Source organism: Acomys russatus, chromosome 25 (assembly GCF_903995435.1).
Source record: "Acomys russatus chromosome 25, mAcoRus1.1, whole genome shotgun sequence".
Classification (NCBI taxonomy): domain Eukaryota; kingdom Metazoa; phylum Chordata; class Mammalia; order Rodentia; family Muridae; genus Acomys; species Acomys russatus.
In genome coordinates, this window is record NC_067161.1 from 37621719 (window position 1) to 37644599 (window position 22881).

The window sequence follows — 22881 nt, forward strand, 5'->3', positions numbered from 1 at the left end:
GGCTCACTAGGTTGGGTTTATTAAGGGAGAATCATTGCTTTGGTCTGCTGTCAGCTTCCCTACTGAGGTGAATGAACTCCTATGTTGGATCTTCTCAGGAAAATCATCAGTCTGCAACCACTCAATGCTAGCTGTATATGGTTGCTTCCTAGAAGGCACATATATGCACCAAAATAGATGACACTGTTGACATAGAAGAAACCTCAATAAATTGAAAAGAATTCAAGGCCATCAAATTATATTTTTGACAAAGTTGTGCTTAGATTGATGCTGGCCAGGATCTTTGACAATACCCATCACCTCACAGGCATGTCTTCCAATGGCCCTTATTCTGCTTCCATGAAGGGCTGGAGCCCATTCATTCCCACTTTAGCTTGGAGAGCTCGTGAGTACAGCAGAACTGGGTTTCAAGGCTGTGCTTCAAAGAGCACAAGAGCTTCTACTTGCTTAGTGTCTTGGGTCATCTTCCTTGAGGGAGAGTGAATGATAAATGAGGTTGCTTACAAAGACACCATGACAGCAACAGTAGCCACTAGTCTCCCAGATGCAAAAATCTTGTGTCTTCCCAGAAAAGATGCCAGCTTGTCTTTCCACAAGGCGTCAAGAGCCATTCTGATGGGCCCTACACATCTGACCCCAAGAACATCTCCAATTAGTCCTGCCCAACTAAGATAATTGGTGAGAAAATACATGGTGTTTCAAACATCTAAGTGTTATGACAATCTGTCAGAAGCCTGAAATGCCGTTCTCTATGGCTCCGTGGCTGTGTTCATGGTCAAGGTACTTCCAGGTGGGAGGGGCGATCAGAAAGAAGTGGCCAGTGTCTCATTCTTAGCTGCCATCTAGAAAGTGAAGGTATCCACATTAGGAGCTCAGAACACACAACATGGGTGAGTTTTAAACATGGTTGAGACTGGTGATTCCACTCTGGTCTTATTGAACAAAATTTGAGCAGCAGCAGTGCTCTTGGCAGACAGGGTGAGAACAAAGGGGCTGTTTGATCTGTCCCTGCGTGCAGAGTTTCTAAAGATGTGTGCTATTTTAAAAATCAATAAATTATTTTAAATAAAGCAAAGGCTGAGATTAGAGGGATTTCAGGAGCTCCTTGGTGTAGTGAGAACGAGTATGCTTTATTCTTGCAGGATGACCTCACGTAGAATAAGTTTGTGTGCTGCCACAAGAGGTCATTTACAAAGCAATCCAAAGCACTTTCAGGTTAGCCCTAAAGGCAGCCAAAAGATATGTTATCTGACATTTCATTAATTAGAAATTTCTAGAAACTGTAACTTCTTCTGTGCCTCAATTCCTTATTTAAGCTAGAAAATGGCCCTGATTTTCAGGGTTAATGTGACTAATAAGATGGGGTTCTTAGAATTAGGACTGGTCTCAATGAAGAATTAGTATGCATTGTTCTTATAATGTTTAGGGGAAAACAAATTACTCTCAGCCCCACAGGTCTTCTGCTACAAATGTCAACTTTTACATACACTTAGCATAGTTTAGGATGCAAATACCACAGGTTAATATTTAATGGAATACTGATCTAATGGAAATCGTGAAATATATATCCAGAGGACCTGAAGACTTTCAGCCTAGAGATGAGAATTACCCAGGAGAGCCCCCTACCACCTAAAGGACTGCTGGATGACAAGTGGGAAAAGCAGGCTGTATAGTGGGGAGTGTACTGCCCAGCCAGAAGAAGGTCATAGAAGGAATCTACTGCAGGTTACTAATTAGGGACTGAATTATACCTCCTCAAACAGGAAATGTGCTCAGGTGCTAAGTAAGGGTGCACTGGGACAGAGCAAGAACCAGATAAAACATTGCTTTCCCCAACAGGATCTAGAGCCATGGGGCCAGGGGTCTCAAGTAAATCATACTGTCTCATGAAAAGTCCTTACTTGGGTGAGGAAGGTGAATCTATTAGTAAAATGCTTGTTATGCAACCATGAAGGCCCAAGCTCTATTTGCAGCACCCACATAAAAGAGCTGGTGGGGTGGTGTACACGGCTAATCCCCACACCTATGAAGCGCAGACAGGAGCATCTCTGGGACTCGCCAGCCACCAAATAAGCATAGCTGGCAAATCTCAGATCTCAGCAAGAAACCTTATCTCAAAAAACAAGGTGGACAGTTAGTAAAGAGCAATAATCAATGTTTCCCTCTGGCCTCTACACACATGTGCACATACCCTCACACACAGGCACACAGGCACCTGCATGCACATGAACACACACACACACACACACACCCTTTAACTCCACTGCCAGGCACAGTGCTCGCTCCATAGTTGACTCACAGACAGTCACACATCCTATGAATGTCTGCAGCTGTAGGTGACTCATTCTAGAGGGCAAAGGATGTCCTTCCACCCTGCTCTACACGAAGCCCAGAGGAGAAGCTTCCAAGCAACAGACACAGCCACTCCAACCACACAGAAGCAGCTGGTGTGAGGGACACAAGCTGACAAGGCAGAAGCTATTCTTGAGATAATTCTGTTTTGAGACATTTCTGCATAGTTTTTTTTAAAGCACCGATCTTAATATCCACAATGCTTTTGTTCCAACAGAATTATGACCAAATGTTACTTCAACAGCTGTGTACAATGCATACTTAAAGGAAGAGGTTTTGATCACTCCCTTTTTTTCATTTTTCCTGGCTACTCTGACCGTTGGCATAGATGGTATTACATCTGGTAGAGATGAGTGGAGTGAATGCTTGCTAATCTCTTCGGAGCCTAATTAGACATGCAAGCTTTTCCCTCTTACTATTATTGAAAGTCATCTTCTTCTTCCAGACTGAAGGTCAGAACAATTCTACTGTCGTATTTAGTCTTTCTGAGCCATGGTTTCTGGGGAAAGTTTTAAATTTAGCATATAAGCATGTAGGAGCAATATTTAAACAATCAGACGTTAAATTAATCCAGTCAGAGTGTGCTGACCAGAAACAGGTGACTACTCAGAGCTACCCAGTAGGCCAAGAGCTGGATGAATGCTATTCTAAACAGTAAGTGTTCTAGTGGGGCTGTGGGGCTTTGTCCATGACCAGCATCCTGATTAGCTTCCACAGTGAAGCTGCTACAGCCTAGAGTCATCTGAAAAGAGAGTATCAATTCTGGGAGTTCCCAGTTCAAACTGGCCTGTGGATATGTTTGTTGCTTTTGAATTGATGTGGATGGCACCGTGGCCTGGGCAGGTGGTACTTGGCACCAGCATCCTGACTAGCTTCCACAGTAAAGCTGCTACAGCCTAGAGTCATCTGAGAAGGGAGTATCAATTCTGGGAGTTTCCAGTTCAAACTGGCCTGTGGATATGTTTGTTGCTTTTGAATTGATATGGATGGCACCATGGCCTGGGCAGGTGGTACTTGGCTGTATAAGCAACCGAGCTGAGCCATGAAGTAAGCCACAAGCAGCCGCCTCCGTGATTTCCACGTCAAGGTCGTGTTTGATTTCTGCCCAGACTTCCCTTATGGTGAACTTTCACCTGAAAGTACAAGCCAAATAAACTCTTTTCCTCTCATAAGTTGCTTTTGATCATGTTGTCAGAGCAACAGAATGGAACAAGGACAGCCATGATTTATACGCGTCATCTAAGTCTCTTCAACGGGCAGCTTGCTGTACTAGAGGCTGCGGACTCAGTCTTAGAAGTGAGTGTGCCAAGGATCAGGAACCTCAGGCTACTTGAGCAAGACTCCAGACAATACTCTTAAAAAGGTCAGAGGGCGAGCTCAGGCTCCTGAGTACCAAGAAAGAACGCATGACAAAGCACTTCCTCCCTTCAACTTACAGACACGTGTCCACCCCAACATTTCTCACAGGACAGTCTCCACAAGTGAAAAGCTTCCGTACTCCTGTGACTGACACTCAGATTCCCTGACAGGAGACACATTTCTCTGAGGAGGAAACCCTCTTCATAGGATGGGAGTGTCTGCCCTGGTGGTGTTTCTTGAGGTATTGGTGGTAGCAGGAGACAGTATGCTAACTCAAACTGACATAAGCAGAAAGACGATGGTGAAGGTGAGTGGGAGGGTTAGGGACAGGCAGGAGTCAGACATGACAGGATCTAGAAATTAAAAGCCTGTACCTTTGGGGTTGAGTCTTTCTCCACAGTGTTCTTTGCCACTGCCCACCATGTTGGTTTCTGTTTCCAGAGGTTCTGTCCACTCAGGGTCCTTCCTGCCAGCGGTTAAGATTGATTGTCAACGTGGCTCCATCTAGAACCACCAAAACGTCAAGCCTCATGGCATCTGTAGGATCATGTAGATGAGGTTAAGGCAGGTGGGGAGACTCAGTCCGACTGTGGGCAACAACCATCCACGGCCTGGGGTCCTTGGCTGCACAAAACGCAAAACTGAGCTGAGCGCTGATATCAGCTCTCTCTGCTTCCTTCCTGGAGATGCAGTGAGATAGCTGCCTCAGCTCCTACTGTCACGCCACACAAGCTATGAGCTAAAAAGGACATCCCTTCTTTAGTTTGGTTTTGTGTTTGTTTGTTTGTTTGTCTGCTGTTTGTTTGGTTTGGTGGGTCTTGTTTGTTTTTTGGTTCGTTCTTTGTTTTTGAGAATAGTAACTGATGTGCCCAGCACATAGACAAGGAGCTTCCCTTCCCATAAAGCACTCATCGGCTCAGTGTGGCTCAAACGGCCACCTGTGCAAAACACATCAGCCAAGGGTAAAGCAATGTGCCCAGAGCTCTGAGTATAGCCCACGGGATCTGACAAGATGGACTCTACCCTGTTCCAATCATACGGATGTGGAAACGATTTGGCTTCCTAAATGGCAGGCATATTTTTCTGCCCTAGAAGAAGAAAGGATGGATTCTGCTTGCCAAAGGCTACAAATACCATAGAGGGTAAAAATAAAAATCCAGATTGATAGCTATCAAATTAGTGCAAAATAATCTCACGGAAATCAATCATTCAATAATTTCACAGATTTGTGAGACAGCTGACTTTGGTTTTGCTTTTTTTTTTTTTTTTTTCCTTTTTTAAGATTTATTTTATAATTCTGTGTAGTTGAATGGAGATACGGTGATCAAGTGTACCCAAGCATAGATAGCTGAAGAAGCCAGAGGTGTCGTGTCCCACTGCAGCTGGAGTTACAGGTGGTTGTGAGCTGCCTGATGTGGGTTCTGAGAACAGAACTTGGGGCCCCAGTAAGAGCAGCATGAGCTCTTAACTACCAAACCGTCCCTGCAGCCCTGAGACGGTTAGATGCTGATGGGAGAATGGACAGATAGACGAGACACTCGGTGCTTCTGTGAGGACATGTTCGCATCTCTGTGCCTTGGTGGCTCACGCCTTCAAATCTGATGCTGGTCTGGCGTTTGATTTGAGCTTCCCAAGGAATACTCTGACTTTTCCATTGCACCTATGGCTACCTATGGCCTTTCTGCAATACAAAAGATAGAGAGACAGAAATCTTAATGTCCTACTCTCACTTGAGCAAATAGGGCGTTGTGCTGCATAGTAAGATCGGACAAGACTGGACAAATTACGTTAGAAATAGGTATTTTAAGCTGGGTGGGGTGGTATATCCCTGTGATCCCAGCATGCCTGAGGCCAGGGACAGAGGATTTGGTACTTGAGGCCACCCTGGGCTACATAAGTAAGGCTTTGACTCAGAAATCAAATGAAAGAAGGAGGAAGAGATGCAGGAAGGGGGGAAGACTGAAAGAGGTGGGGGAGAGTAAAGGAGGGGGGCAGGGAGAGAGAGAGAGAGAGAGAGAGAGAGAGAGAGAGAGAGAGAGAGAGAGAGAGAGACTGATTTTATTCCCGCCTTTTGTTTGGAAGATGAAAACACATCTGGAGTGGGGTGGTAATCTCATTACTGCAAAGCATCTCTAGGATGCCTGGATTATCCATCCACCTGCTGCTTCCTGCAGCCTGAGACAGCACCCCCATACCTCCTGCAAGAGACCATTTCCTTAGAGCTCAGTATACTCCTATGCGATACAATTCTAAAATGCAGAGGAATGCTAGGGAACCTGGACCACGGACACTTGAGGGAGCATCTTCCACAGGCTGGAATTGAAGGATCATAATCCTATATACACTTTGGCTGACTGTGGGACATGACAGTCTCCCTGCCCAGTACTCAACACCCTCTGGGAACCTTCCTGACATGTGCACTGAGGCCTGAGAAGAGATAAGCTCACCCTCTGTTTCTGTTTACTCAGTCATTTTCCTTGGCAAGTGCCATGGTGAAATTGTGAAATCCTTCCCAAATCAATCTGTTGACATTATTTTTTTTCAACCTAGCATTTTTACCCGATACTTGGAAAATGCCATGAGGTATAAGAGATAAACATTTTTATTTTCATTAAAGTTTCCCAAAATACCCAAATATTTTAATTCAGAATAACTGCAAAAGTTCAGGCTTAGAGAGGTAGCTCAGTGGTTAAGAGTGCTTTCTGTTCTTGCAGAGGACAAGAGTTCATTTCCAGCACCCACATCAAGTGGCTCACAAGGCCTCAACTCCCGTTCCAGGGAACCCACTGCCCTTTTGCAGGCACTGCATCTATGTGTGCATACTTATACCTTACACATAATTAAAACAAAATATGAACCTTAAATTTTTCTCATCAAAAAAGTGTCCTAGAGATTTTTTTTTAATTTGATAGAAAACAAGAGAAAAATAAATTCCTAGTTTGAAAGTGACAAATGGGGGGGGGGGACTAGTATGTAGTTTTACTGTAATTACAACATATTCCTCATCAGGAGACAATGAATTGCTTGTTCCAAGTGTTGTTTCTTCTCTGGAAACATCATTTCCCTCCTCCCTGACCCTTCTGCCCTTTTCTTCTCTGATCTACTTCAACCCTTTTTCGGGGATTGGTTAAAACTTGGACCAGAGTCTCAGGATTTAAATGAAAAGGCCAACAGCACACAAGAAGGGTTTGGGCTAGTCATAACTCTTGATTTTATCAACTTGGGCAAGCACGAAGGCTCTCTCTTGGGTTGTAATTTATGGTCTCTTTGTCTCTCTGTCACTGTGGTGATGATGTCATACCCACGCCTTCACTCTGGCATACATGTCAGGGGAAGCCTGAACGTCACAAAAGCATGGATGACACAATTTCCTCCTAATCCTTTCTTTCTTCTTTTTTAGTTTTGCTCCCGCCTTTTGTTGCTTTGCTGAGGACTCAGAGCCTCAGGCTTAATAGGAAGTTTTCTACCAGTGAGTGGCACCTCCAGCCCATTTGCAGCTTTTGCTTTGAGATAGGATCTCATTAAGTTATCCAGGCTGGCCTTGAACTCTCTCTCTTTGGAAACCCAGGCTAGCTTTCAATTCTTTAAAAAACGTTAAGATTAAAATAGAAACAAATATGACTGTTTGGCTTCATGTATGTATATGTGTGTGTGCGTGTGCGTGTGTGTGTGCGTGTGCGTGTGTGTGTGCGCGCGCGCGCCATGCACATGCAAGGCTCTTGGTGGCCAGAAGAGGGTGTTGTATCCCATGGAATTGGAGTTACAAATGGCTGTAAGTCACTGTGTGGGTATTAGAAATATAACATGGGTCCTCTGGAACAGCAATGAATGATCTTAACTGCTGAGCCACTAGCCTTGAATTCTTTTTTTTTTTTTTTTTTTTTTTAATTTCTTTTCTTCTTTTCTTTAGACTGAATTTCTCTGTGTATCCTTGGCTGGACCAGGCCAGCCTTGAACTCACAGAGATCTGCCTGCCTCTGCCTCTTGGAGGCCGGCTTGAGCCTTGAACTCTTGATCTTCCTGCCGTTACTAGGCAAATGGCTGGAATAACTGATTTGTACCTTAGAGTTTAGGTCATAGGTGTTCTGGTTGCTGGCCCAAGGTGCTATTGAGAAGTGCTAGAACCCTTAGGCTATGGGGCCTAGTGGAAGGAGATTGGCTCATTGACACTGCACCCCTGAAGGAACATTGGCACTTATCTCTGTGTCTCTCTGTGTCTCTCTCTAGGCTTCCTAGTCAGTCACTCTGAAGTGATTAGACCACCTCGGCCACATATTTGCAACAAAACACAAGGTATCATTATCCTCCAAGCAACAGGGCTAAGTGACCACAGCCTGAAACCTCTGAAGCCATAACCCAAAGAAACCTCCCATTGTTTTAAGGTGATTACCCCATGTACTTTGCCACAGTAACATAACGTCTTTGTTATGAAATAAATCTTTAGTTTGTGAAATACAGTTGTATTTAAAATTCATTTAAATTCTTTTTCCTCAATGTTATTTGCAAAATAAACACTATTGTCTTATGCTTCCCTCAAATAAAACACAGCATGTGAGGGTCATTGAGAGTAGTGTCTTGGGATAAATGAAGCCACTGCGTCTTAAACACTCACTGTGTGCCCCCTCACCTAGGTGCCTCTTGTGTATGGCCTAATCTCAGCCAACAGGAAGGAATCTGTACATCAGAGCCTTTGTGATCATGGAGATGCCTGATATGACAGTGTCTGTAATGAGGGCTGAGATACAGGGTAGCATGCTGTCAAATTCAATCTGTAGCGATATGGTTGGTGCTGGAATTACACCACCTCCAACACTGCAATCTGATTGAAGTTTCATCTATCTTAATAAATAAGCCAGGCTTATGTTTATATCACACAAGGGAAGTATTTACCCGGTTGTCTAAGTAGACACCTACAGAAGGCTGAGATAGTGGTGCAAGTTCATCCCCAGACACTCAGGATGCTGATGGAAAAGGGGGGCAAGGCCTGCCTGGGCTATACAGTGAAGTCACAGCCAATCTGGAAAACTTGGTGAGACTTGAGTCAAAATAAAAAGTGTGAAAGGGCCAGGGCCATTTCTCAGTAGTGTGGCACTAAACCTAGTGTGCCTGGCGCCCTAAGCCCAGCCCCTAGCTCTACAGAGCAGAAATCAAAATATCAGATACGAACAAAATATTTAAAATGAATTACAATAAATGTACTAAGGAAAAAGAAATATAGATGCAATAGGAAAGAAAGTACTAACCTCTGTATGTGTGTATGTGGGTATGTGTGTGTGCATGTGTATATAGGTTCAAAAATCCAAACCATTACCTTTTTTTTAACTTCCTGTAGGCTCAATTTTCTTAGCAAATATATTTTATTATGAACTTATTAACAGAGTACCTCACTTATAATCCGACTAACCTAAACAATAGGAAAAGAAGATTAAAGAATACAATAATAAAACCATAAGAATATCTGTTCTGAGGAATGATTCTCCTGGCATAATCAGCAGAATTTCTTCTGTTAGAACCTGGACCAACCAGAACCTGGCACCTCAGCCGGAGCCCAGAGCCATGAAGCCTTCCCTTGAGCAGTTCTCTCTAGGAGCGTCTCGAAGCAGAGCAGAAGCAATGAGCAGCCAAAACAATCCCAGGTCTCCCAAGGCCCTGCCTCTTGTTTTTGGTTCACATTTATCCCTCCTCTTAGCATTTGTCCAAGGATGTTTTTCAGCTGGTTAATAACCAATCCCCACCACATGGTAGTTCGACTTCTAAGGGGATAAATATCACCTGCTCTCTCACAAGTCTTTTTCTCATCCCCCACTTGTGATCTAAACAAAAGACATGTTTATCTCTTCTTCAGTTCCCAGTAGCAAAGCAAACAGAAATATGGAAAAATTTCCATAAAACATCAATGATAATAATTTATTGGTAACCCCTTACTTAATCTCTCCTCTTCCCTCACTCTTAGTCTTTTTTGGTTCAGTCACACCCTAGACAGGAGTTATAAGCAGATGAGGAGTTTGATGCCGAACAAGATTAAAGGAAGGCAGCAGAAATGGGACAGAGTGAGGAGTACCAATAAAGCTCAGATGGGAGCTTCCACTGTGCTTGAGTCCAGATGATAAAAGTTTCAAAACTAAATGAAGACTCAGATGTTTCCTGTGGTTGTTTCAGAATTCTGCAAGTTTTCACCATGTCAAAATAACTTTTAAGACTAAAACTTGCTAGGGATAATTATAAGTTCCTAAGGGAAATAGCTAGCTAGCTAGCTAATTGGTACTACTTAATTCATGAAGTACTGCTTCTTGGTTCTGAACAGGGCTGGGGCTCCCTGTTCCCAATGGGATTAGGTTCTAGAAGGTACCATCTTCATGGGGCTGAAACATGGAAGCTGTCCACCTGTCAGCTTCCACCATATGTGTGGTCATCTGATCCACAGCATGGACAGCTCCAGCTCAGAGCACTGAAATCCCACACCACCTCCAACCTCCAACATCATCACATCCTAAAGTGTCCCCTCCACTTTTAAAACTGATTGCAGGTTCTGCTTAAAGCCCTCACAATGGTTTCCAGTATTAGATTTTCTTTTTTAATTTTTAAAAATATACATGATGTGCAGTAATACAGGATACGTATTAAATAACACTACAATGGAAAGATTTGACATCATTTTGAACAGCAGAGGAAAAAGAAAAAAAAATTTCAGGTTACAAGCTGCCCTCCAAAAACTACCCATAATTTTTTAAAATTACTTTTTCTAAATGGGTGTCAACGGGCAAATGTATTCAGCGATTCCTTACGACTAATTTCCTATTGCACTAATGGTCAGTGAGATGCAAAAGAAAGCCCAGCTTTCAGAATTGCTGCCTCAAAGGAAAGACTCAGGCTGGGGGCTCTTGCTATGCAAAAATGTTTCCTGCTACATCCAGATCCAGAAAGTTGAATTAATTTATCCCCCACAAGGAAAGAAAAAGACAGACTTGAAGGGAAAAAAAAAAGAAAGAAAGAAAGAAAGAAAAAAAAACCCTCCTAACCTCTATCATGACTCATGCTTACTTTTGCAAAGTCCTGATAATGGTCCCCAAAGCTCAGTAATTGAGCTCCGCTTTTTTCTCCGCACCTTCCTCTATCACCCTCCCTAGTCCCGACCACGCCCACTTTTTTTTTTTTTTTTTTTTTTGCCTCAAACACTGTGCTGGATTCTAAATGTTTTCCTGGATTCTAACTCCTCCTGTCCTTTTTTTCCCCCCTTGTATTAAAAATAATTGTGTAGGTTTTTTTCTCACACAATATTGCCTGATTATGTCTAAACCTCCCTCTACTTCTTCCAGCTCCTCTCCATCTCTCTTCCCATCTGGATCCACTTCCTTTCTGTCTCTCATTGAAAAGCAGGCTTCAGAGATAACAAAAAATATAACAAGATTAAAAAAAAAAAAAAAAAGAACAACATATTCACATGGACAAGACAAACAGAAAGAAAAGAGACCAAAAGCAAGCACAAGAAGCAGAGATCCACTTGCTCACACACTCAGGAATCCCATAAAAACCCTAAACCAGAAGCCATAGTATATACACAGAGGACCTAGTGCAGACCCCTGCAGGCCGTGCGTGTGCTGCTTCAGTCTCTGTGAGTTCATATGAGCTCTGCTCATGTTGATTTAGAGGGTCTTGTTTGCTTGGTGTCCTCCTTCTCCTCAGACTCTTTAACTCTTCCTGCCTCCTCTTCTTCAGGGTTCCCTGGGCCCCCGAGAAGGGGGATTTGATGAAGATATTTCCTGTAGAGATACATGTTGCAGTGTGTCTCTCTGTGCATAATATCTGGCTGTGGATGTTTGTTTCCGGCTGTATTTGTTCCTATCTGCTGTAGGAGGAAGCTTCTTGGCTGGTGGCTGAGCAAGGCACTGACCTGTGAGTATAGAATATCATTAAGAAATCTTTTTTTTTTTTCTTTTTCTTTAGAACAGTAGTATTTGGCCTGTTTCCTATTCTTAAATGACCTGCTTAATACCACCTTAATCTTTTGCAGCAACACTTTTTTTTATTGCATATACCTCTCTCTCTCTCTCTCTCTCTCTCTCTCTCTCTCTCTCTCTCTCTCTCTCTCTCTCTCTCTCTCTCTCTCTCTTCAGATGGATTTCATGTGGAGCCTTAGCTATCCTGGGACTCTCTCTGTAGACCAGGTTGGCCTCAAATTTACAGAGATCCACCTGCTTCTGCCTCCCGAGTGCTGGAATTAAAGGCGTGCGCCACCTCTGCCAGCTCGTTTTTGTTGTTGTTGTTGTTGTTGTTTCTTTCTTTCTTGTTAAGATTTAAATTCTGAGTACCCAAGGAGTTCAGAAGAATGTGTGAGATCCTGGAACTGGAGTTCCTGATAGCTGTAAGCCACCAAGTGGGTTCTAGGAACTGATCCTGGCTCCTATGCAAGAGCAGCAAGTGCCCTTAACCATGCAGTCATCTCTCCAGAGGATCAAACACCCTCTTCTGAACTCCCTGTGCAACAGGAACACACATGATGCCCATACATACATGTAAGCAAAACATTCATATACATAAATAAGTCAGTCTAAAATATTTCAATTCTATGAGTACTATGAATTTATGTATAATTCGATTTTGGGTGCCCAGTTTCTAAATAGATATTTAGTCCAGAGTAAAGATCCTGTGTATTTTGGAAAGGAAAGAAGGAAGGAAGGAAGAAAAAGAGAAAGGGTAGGAGAAAGCAAGTTGCTTGTGTAAGCCAATTGGTCCCAGCTGGATTCTGCATAGATGATGATTTGATAATATCAAATTGATACTCACAAACGTAAACCCTGTCTCCCAATGCAGAAGAGAACCAAGAACTGAGCAGTGCCTATTTATTATCTTTTACAGAACAGAACGTAAGTTACCTTCAAACTTTCCTCATCTAATTTGTCATTGAGTGCTTAAAGTTCAATTAATCAAGTTCTGAGTACTGGGATGTGAATTTGCACAAGAGTAGAATTGAAGATCATTACAGACAATTATGCAAAGACGAGAAGAGCAGTGTAGTGGGCTCACTCTGAATTCCCACAAAAATGGCATCTGCTCTGCTCTACATCAGTGTGAGGGTATTGATCTACTTTTGTTAGTTGGTGACGGAAGATTTTTGTCTTGAAATGGGACTCTTCAGGGGCAGTGTTGGGGATGAATCACGGTCAAAAAGAGAGAAAGAAACAGGCTTGGCATTCTCAAGGAAGAGTGTGGGAAGCATTTGGCCTCCCAGGGAGGATGGTATTTAAGGGATTTGCTGCCCTGAGGAGAATGTTCTGTACTTGTGTCTTCTTGCAGGTTGAGAGGAAAGTAGTGATTTTGGCTCCAGGCATAAATAATTGTGTGATGCTGCTTGGATCTGCACGGCTGCACTAGCCCTAGTTAGCAATGGTCCTCGTATCAGTAAGACATACAGTTCACACTGAGTGCAGAAAGGGCTTTCTTTGGTAAATTATAGGTTTAATATCAGCCACTCGGATCCCTGGATTCTCACCTGCCTAGCATCCCCCGTCCTTGGCGTGCTTTCATTCCTGTCGCCGCTGTGGTACACAGGGCATCCATCTCCCCTTACGCAGAGCCCAGGACTTGCTCATTTGCTGAATAATTTGGCTTATACTGACTGCGCCCTTGATAAATGTGCATTGTCATTGTGAGCTAACACTCGGTCCCTAGCAATGAGACTTGGATTCACACAACACTGGAATTAGAAATCATTACAGACAATTAGGCAACGAAAACCAGAGAGTCTCTTGAGCTTTCCAAAAGGCTAGGAAATAAGTAAATATGTCGTTGCCGCCTTACCAAGAGCCACAGCCTGTCAGGGAAGACATCTGATAGAAATCAGAACTTTGTCAACCATTAGCAAACTTCTTGCTTGTCTTCTAAACTCTGAGCAGCGAGTAATGTTCCTGACCATCTGAGGTTGTCTGCTGTGGGCAGCAGTCGCTGTTGAGGGACTGTGGATGGGTTGAAGTCATCCACATGTGGGTGGAAAAACCAACGTCCAAGAATGTCAGAGTCCCCACAGGACCACCTAGTGCAAGTGCAGCTGGAAGATCAGACCAACTTAGCCTTTCTGGTCGTTTTTTATGCACAGTAAAGCCAAACCACATCAAATATAGATGAGTTCCCAGCAAGAGTGAGGGCTCCAGCTCATTTTCCTATGCGTTTGACAGGACCAAGTCTTCCGGGAACTCAAGGTGTGCAAACAGGGCTGCCACACACCTTTATAGGAGATGCTGGCTGTGAGCTCGGACTGCAGCCGTCTTTGATCTCGGCGGGAAGTCAACTGTTAGATCTGCTGCACAAAATCCCCAGGCTGGAGAATTAGCCAGTCCTTCTTTACCCTTGACTTTTCTAAGCCCCAGAAACAGACACAACTGAAGTGGGAACCCAATGTAAACACTGAGACACAGAGCTGACCACTTATTACAGTGTGGCTTCTCCTGTCACCTCTGTGAAGATGCTCATACCAGCTTGATGTTTAGTCAAGCTGCCATTGAGTAGATGCTAAAAAGGTGTTTGTTAAAACAGGGCTCCCAGCTAGCCATCCGTGTATCTTTTGTTTCTAGCTTAAATATTCTCAGTTAAGCTATCAAAAAACAAATCGAATCAATATCAAGGAGACTCAGACTAAACCTCTGGCTCTGAGTGTTGGGTCTTAAGACATAGTTACTAGAGAACAGTTCTGAGATTTTGAGTAACCAGAAATCTGAGCAATCATTCTTTTTTCTTTCTTCCTTTCTTTTTTCTTTCTTTCTTTCTTTCTTTCTTCTTTCTTTCTTTCTTTCTTTCTTTTTTTTTTTTGATGTTATCTTCTGTGAATGCTTACCTGGGTATATGTTATGTGTGCATGTACATGCCAAGTACCTGTGGAGACCAAAGGAGGGAGCTGGAACCCCTAAAACTAGCATTACAGGTAATCGTTAGCCACCATGTGGGTGCTGGGAATACAAGAACAGCTCACAGCTGAATCATTTCTCCCATCCCCCCCCACAGTGGATGTTGTTATTATCATAGCAACTGTGCAGTTTTGTGTCCTTGCTTAAGATTCTGTTTGAGTAAAAGGAGTCAGATGCAAAAAAAAAAAAAAAAAATAAAAAATAAATAAAAAAATAAAAAAAAAAAAGCAAAGCAACTCAAATCAGTAAGCCCATCCAACTGTGATCATGTCCTAAAATTTGATTTTATTTGTTGTTATTATTTGTTTTGCTTTTAAAGGAGGGTCTTGTCTCCACGGCAGCTTATGGAGAAGCTGCAATTTTCTCATTTATGGGCAAAGAAAGTCCTTCAAGAGGGATTTAAATTATCCTCAGAAAAGAGTTTCACTGGGGAACATGTAGAACTCTGATGAATTAGGGGAATTAGAGGATTCCTGGCCTTCAATAATGCAAAGACATTTTAAAACCACCTTTATAAGTCGGCATTCTTGGGAGCAGATTGCTTCAGAGTTACAGCGAATACAGCCTTGTATTGAATAACTGAGTAATAACTATGGCTCAGACAGTCTTTTCTCACAGAGTGGTTACAAGCCTATGTGGGAAGCAAGCCATCTCTGAGAGTTAGCAGAGGAAAACGAGAAAATTGCAGAGTCTACATAAGATACAGTGGACATGAGAGCCCTCTCCTCATAAGCAAAACAAATTATTACAAAAAGTAAAAACAGTTACAGAGAAACATCATACCAGATCTGAAAAAAGAAACTTACTTTTTCTTCCTTTTTATTTCTCTGTGTGAGGCACGAGCACAGGTGTGTGGGCATTCAAAGGCAAGCAAAAGCAGTCAGATGGCTTCTGTCCCTCACAACTTTATTCTCCTGAGGCAGTATCTCTCATAGAATTGAAGTTTGACCTTTCAGCAAGGCTGGCTAGCCTGTGAGTCTTGGGATCTGTCCATCTTTATCCCCAGTGTTGGTTTTACAAGCATGGCAAGCTGTGCTCATTGTTTTATATGGGTTGTGGATTTGAACTTGGGATCTCATGCTTGCAAAACAAGCTCTGTTATTTCCTGAGCCACTTCCCCCAGTACCCTCCCTCCACATGATATTAAGGCAGGGTCTAACTGTGCAGTCTTTACTGACTTGGAAATCAAAGCATAGGTCAGGCTGGTCTCACCTTGCAGCAATCTTCCTGCCTCTACTTCCCGAATGATAAGATTACAGGTATGTACCGCCATGTCCAGTGTAGGAAATTCAATTTTTATGAGACAGATCAGAAAAGACTGAGAAAGTGGCTTCTGAGCTATGCCTTGGAGCATAGGAGTGACTTGGTAATAGCTGACGGCCGAAAGCTATGTGAACACAGTGAGCCAGTAACCAAAGCACGGGACACAGGTCAGGTCTCTACAGAACATGGGAAGAAGACAGACTTTTAATTAGAGGACAATTCAGTCCCCGTTTGCATTCTGTGAAAGCCAAAATACTCAGCTCCCCACTAGGACATCAGGCTAGACAATTTGTCTCTTGCAGGAGGAAGTAGCTATTGCTGCTGGCCTTGGCCACAGATATTTGAATGGAAGCAAGATTTATTGCTTTTCATTTTTCTTACCATAGCAATAATAGGCTATGGATTTAGAGTCCCCTTCAGATCGCTTCAGTGCCCAGCAGACTTTTGATAGATACAGACCATTGTTTTATGGCATGAAAATTACAGGTTGTCTGTTACTAAGGGAGGCCGACTTCCAAAATGGTTCGTGTTTTTCTTGCCCTGGGATCCATGGGGTTGTGTCCACTTGAGTGGTGACCTGCCTTCTAAACCATAGTATTAGATGGTGTAAGACTCTACACACTAAAGCAAGAGGTTCTCCAGCTGGCTTTCAAATGTGGTATTAAGCCTGTTGGAAGAAAGTTTGTAAAAGAGCCACTTGACATGGAATTGTGAGACCCACAGAAGCTATGCATGATTGATGGTTGACAACCATTGCCAAGACAGGACCTTCCTTATTAACAACTGGAAGGAACTGAATTTTGTCAACAACCATTACATGAGCTTGGAAGATAACACCGAACTTCAGAAAACATGGCAGTCTAGCACTAGGTCGCGGGTAAGAGACCATATGCAGAAGACCAATTAAAGCACATCAAGACTCCTAAGCCATAGACACAGGAGTACAATTATAATGTGTTAATCTTTTGTTTACGGTCATTCATCATGCAGCAAGAGAAAACTTAGATGCACTAAGTACACTAGGACCTCCAACTTCTGCCTAAATGATGGCCTGCCTGGGAAGCCTGTAAAGGTGTTCTAGGTCTCATTTTTAAAGTGTCTAAAACTGAGTCAGGGTCAGATTCATGCTGTAGGCAAGGATAGCCTTTGAAAGTGTAAGAAAGCTGGAGAGAGTCTCTCTCTTTCTCTCTCTCTCTGTCTCTGTGTGTCTCTGTCTGTCTGTCTGTCTGTCTGTCTCTCTCTCTCTCTCTCTCTGTCTCTGTCTGTCTGTCTGTCTGTCTCTCTCTCTCTCTCTCTCTCTCTCACACACACACACACACGCACACACACACACACACACACACACACACACACACACACACACACATACCCCACAGGGGAAGAGACTGTTAGGCATTATCATGAATTGTTGAGTTTAAAGAGTCAGCCATTAATGATTGACAGATAAATATATGTGACTCAAGTGCATATGGAATACGAACACTTCTTATCAAATTACTCACATGCCTCAAGTCACCCAACCCAGGGAAGTGCTGACATCCTTCACGTCAGTTGTGGCACTTTCTACCCTTAGTTTCACTTCAGCGTAATTGCAACACCTCTTGCCTTCCCCTGCTCTAAAAATGACAAATGGACCCAGTTTCACTCTTCCCATTGGCACCAGGAAACTGGTCCATTTGTTGACAGGCATTGCTTTGGGCCAGGAATTTCATCTTTAGTCCAGAGTAAAGTGTGGTTTATGTTTTATTTACTGTTCATTCTTTCAGGAGGACAGGGTGGAGTGCAGAGCCTGAACTCTATTTCTCCAGTATGAAACTGCACAGCAGTCTTTATGGGCCGTGCTTTCATGATCATGGTGGACACAAATACTAAGCTGGTGGGAATACCAGTACCCATGTTAGCACATGATAACGTCTCCTGAGAGTCTCCTCTCTCAAAAGATAAGTCAGATGGTCCTGAGGACTTTGCTTTTATTGTACAAGCCACTCTCTCCTTTAAAATACCTCAGCGGGGGGCTGAAGAGATAGCTTAGAAGTTAAGAGCACTTACTGCTCTATAAGAGGACCAGAGTTCAAATCTCAGCATCTACATGAAGAGGTTCACAAACACTTGCAATTCCAGCTTCTTTCTGCTACTTCCATGGTTCTGAGCCAAGTTCACACAAACCCCTCCCCTTACTCTCTGCAGTGAATCACCCAGGCCAGGTGTTATCTGCCACTGATGTGTGGTTGCCCATTCTGCTTCAGAAGAGGTCACATGTGTTAAGATGGGATGGATTTCAGACAAGCATTATTTTTATCTGCTGACTGAGTAAAGTCACAAATTTACTGCCAGTTCACACTATTACAACCTCAAGATAAAAACAAAATAAAATAAAGTCTATTCAGTGGAACTTCACTTTCAGAAAAGAGGTAGGCCATGTAAATCATATATTACCTATCCATCATTTTTCTGTCTGCCTACCCATCTATCTATCCACCCAACCATCTATCTGCCTGTCTGCCCATAGCTAAGATTTAAAAAAACGCAAGGTTCTGAATTAAATGTTTTTTGCAATCTGATTTAATCCTAGCTGATACCCTGTGGGTTAGTTTCTATCAATAGCCTTATATTAAAAGCTGGAAAACTGTCCATAAGAGAGAGAAAATAATTCCCAGGGTCGTTCTACAGGCCAGAAAGCCCCCATGGTCCCTCATCTGCTGGGCAATCCTGACTCTCAGATGGTTGGAGGTATCTCTCAAAGTCACACTGCTCCTGGACGGAATCCTGTTCTAAAGCCAACATCACCCCGCTCCGAGTCCACCCACAATGGTTCTGTTCACTTCGTGATGCACAGAACAAGAGGAAGGAGAGCTAAAGGCGCACATAAAAACCTTTCTGTGCTTGAATTCCCACCCTGAGAATGAGTGTTTTCCTTGATGAATTGAGAGCCTGGCTGTTTGCTATTAGTCATCGAGTCCTTGCTGTTTAAGATCTGTTACACACCTTTGTGAGCCTGCCTACAGCCTCCTGAGTGGCTTCACGCAAGCAGCAAACAGTGCACTTAAGAATTCTATTCATCATTTGTAGATAATGCTGGTGTACATGATGCAAAATGCCTAATTAGTGCCTGTGTGCATATTTAGAAAAAGAAAATGGTAAGCCTAATTAAATCTCACTAAATGGTTCCTTTTCTGATTTAAGGGAAACTTCAAGGCGTTCTCTCTATACTCAAAAAATAAAATAAATCATACCTTTCATTTCCCTTTAGCTGGGCATAGACACCATAAAATTCATCCAGCTCAACACTCGAAATTGAAAATGGATGCTGGAGCGTGATAATGGCTAAGAACAGCATGAGAACATTCTGGAATCATAGGATTTTCTTACTATTTTTTTTTTAAAGAAAGATCATTGACTTCCATGAAGGCCCACAGCTTGCTGTGTTTTCCACAGCCCTCGGAGAAAAATGAATAGCTGATCCTGTGGGGGGCCCCTGACTCACTTTAAGCATCTGGGCATGGGGCTCTTCCAGCCATGGAAGTGTGTGGCCGCCACTGTTACCTGGGGTCAGCCTGCGTAGGGCATGCCTACACCTGCAGGTTTTCTGACCGGGGCCTGTCTTCCAGCCTCTCCTTATCCCTGCTGCTTCTCTCCTTTAACGCCTTGCCCTGCTGTGGCCTATTCCTCAGGCTCTGGCCCTCCCTTTTGATAACTGCTTTCCTTCAGCTTGTCCCTCTCTCATTCTTCCCATGTGATGGTGTCTTCTCAAATGTCGCTTCCTCCTCAAGATGCCCAGGACCCATGTCTGAGATAGACTCCCTGCTACATACACACTCCATCGGATTTCCTCCACCAATCTTTTGAATTTTTTCAACGGATTTATTTGTATTATTTTTCACTATGTGTATGTGGGTGTTTGGATATGCATGTGAGCACAGATAACATTTGGAGGCCAAGTTGTTGACTCCCCTGGAACTGGACTTGCAGCTGGTTGTGAAGTGACTGGCATTGCCTGCTCAGAACCAAACTGGGGCCCTCGGAAAGGACAAGTGCTCTTAACTACCAATGACTGATCTGTCTCTCCACCCCTAACTCTTTTTTCTTTTAATCAAAGCAAGGCTAGGGAGAACACTAAGTAAAGCATTTGCCAAGCAAGCAGGAAGACCTGAGTTCAAATTCCTTAAACCCACAAGAAAACAGATACTGTGGTTGCACGGCCATAATCCCAGAAAACATACTAGAAATGGGAGGCAGAGACTGGATGATCCCAAGAAGCTTACAGGGCCGCGAGGCTAGAGTGTACAACAGTATCCCAAAAGCAATGGCTAATCTGCAAGGCTGTCCTCCGACCTCTACACATGCATGTCCACACACACACACACACACACACACACACACACACACACACACACACACAGAGGCATACAAACACACACGCAATAGAAAAAGAAATATTATTTGTTTTTTCATTTGAAGTCCAAGGTCGTTTTTCTTCATTTGGCTCAAAGAATATGTTCATGGATCAGAATACGAGGTAAGGAATCAGGGTACAAGTCATTCCATCTGCTCACGTATCCCGATGCAATGCTTGGCTGAAACTGGGGAGTTGCTGCTAAGAAGGGCAACTCTCTCCCCTGCACACATCAGTATGGCCTCACTAACCCTTGTCCTAGGCAGCATGGGTTCATCACTCCAGGGAATAGTGGCCAAAAGGATCAAAAGTCACAAGTAATGGTCATTGTTCATTTCAAAAATTTTGCTGAAATTTCTATCAAATTCTCCAGTAGAAAGCATCAGCCAGTTGTGGATTTCTCAAGACTCCTGAGACTCAGAGTCTATTTTCTATATTTCTATTTTCCCTTCTAATTCTAAAGTATTGTATCTGATCTTTACCTAATCTCAACCAAAATCTTCTTAACACCCCAAGTCAGATACCCAAGTTTCAGTGAATACTCTGACTTTTCTCATTCCCATCTGCCCATGTAATCAAGGTGGTCACTTAGTGCTCATGAGTGACAACCTTTATTTGTTCCTTATTAACAGGTCTTTCCAACCATCTTCAGGAAAGCTGGCAACAAGCCATGTAGCTTAGGCTTTAATGACCCTTCCTTGCCTAGAATTTTCATTTAAAGCAGTGCTTCTCAACCTTCCTAATGCTGCAGCCCTTTAATACAGTTACTCCTGTTGTGGGGACGCCCCCTCCCCCCCAGTTATAATGTTATTTTTGTTGCTGCTTCATAACTGTAATTTTGCTACTGTAATGAATCATAATATAAACAATCTGATTTTTGACCATCTTAGGTGACCCTGTGAAAGGGTCTATGACACCCAAAGGGGGTCACACCCCACAGGTTGTGGACGTTAGAGTTAGTAACCAAGAGGAGCCTTGCAGCTTTGACATTCTTCCAGAGTCTTTTGGGAGGCATCCCTTTCCCCCTAGGTGGTCTCTTTCAGAGCTGACAGTGTCTTAAAGAAAAGGACAGTTGATCTGTGAGCTTGTCAGAAAGTGGGTTGAGGTCAGGCTCTTGAGCTACTGGGAGTTCAATAGCCGAGGTTTTCAAAAGCTGGCTTCCTGCTCAGCTCTTTCTTGTCCTCACCAGGAGAGGAAAGATGGCCATTGTTTGCTTTTGTTTTGCTACACAAAAGTTGGACCTGCCTTGCAGAGAGGAAAGGGGTTCAGTGTCCTTGGCCATGAGCCATGGAGCTTCTGCCATGGGGAGCCTCTTCTTATCCCCATGGGGGAGACCTTTACCTCAGCCACAGAAGAAAAGGAAAAGTTGTGTCCAGTGCTCACTTGGTGGCACAAACAGAAGCTCACAGCCCTGTGAAGGTGAAGGCAGGGCTGAGCCTACATCTCTTTGAACCAGGCTGGGGGGGGGGGGGGGTATTGGAAACACAACAAACACAGTGATTTATATTCATGAGGGGTTAGACCCAGAAAAGGTTCTGGAGGGCACACATGGTGAAGCTCTTTGATCTTTTAGAGTCAGAACCTAATGAAAAATGACTTAGCAGGCCCTTCCTGTGAGATCCAGAGTCTAGAAAGTTGCATGACTTTCTTCGTAAAGGTAATTTGCTTTTAAACCAGGGCTCAGATGTGGAAGGTTGAAAGAAGGGCAAAACAGGCACTGCAGTGTGATGACATAAGCTGTGGGACATTCAAAACATTGAACTAGAAAATGTAAGGCTCTGCTGCCGGGGCTGGTAGAAACTGGGATTGAAAACCAAGTGCATTTGGAATGGTATGAGCAGTTGTATGTCTCTCTTGATCGTCTCCAGATCTGGTCTGAACTTGGATCATCCCTCGATAACAACAGCTAACCCAACCACCAGGTGCTCTGCTCTCTAACATCTCTCATTCTGTACCCTCGTCATCTTCCTCATGTGAGATCCATCTCTTAAACTGTTCCTTACTTGATCTGAAGATCATGGAGGGTCTCAGTCAAAACATTCTGGCCATCTGTTCCCACAGTATCTAAGAGGTTCATTGAGACTTGAGAGTGCTCTCTGTGACATAGGAGTGCCCACTGTGACCTGGAAATATCCACTTGGACATGGGAGAGTCTATTGTAATGTGGTAGTGCCCACTATAATCTGGGACTGTCCACAGTGATCTGGAAATGTCCACTGTGACATAGAAGTGTCCAATGTGATGTTTAGTATACACTGTGCTATGGGAGTATCCACTGAAACATGGGAGTGTCCTTTGTGACATGAGTGTCCACTGTGACACAATGTGATCCAAGAGTGTTCACCGCCACCTGATAGTGTTCTCTGTGACCTAGGAGTCTTCACAGTAACCCAGATAGTGCCCAATATGACTTGGGAGTGCTCATTGTCACCTGTAAATGTTCTTCTCTGTGACCTAAGACGCCTCTGAATTTTAGTAATACTCATAATGACCTGAGTGTGTACACAGTGACATAGGAATGTCCATTGTGACCAGAGAATGCCCTCTGTGACCTGAGAGTGACCACAGTGACCTAGGAACCTGGTGACCTGAGAGTGTTAGGGTCTGAAGCATGCT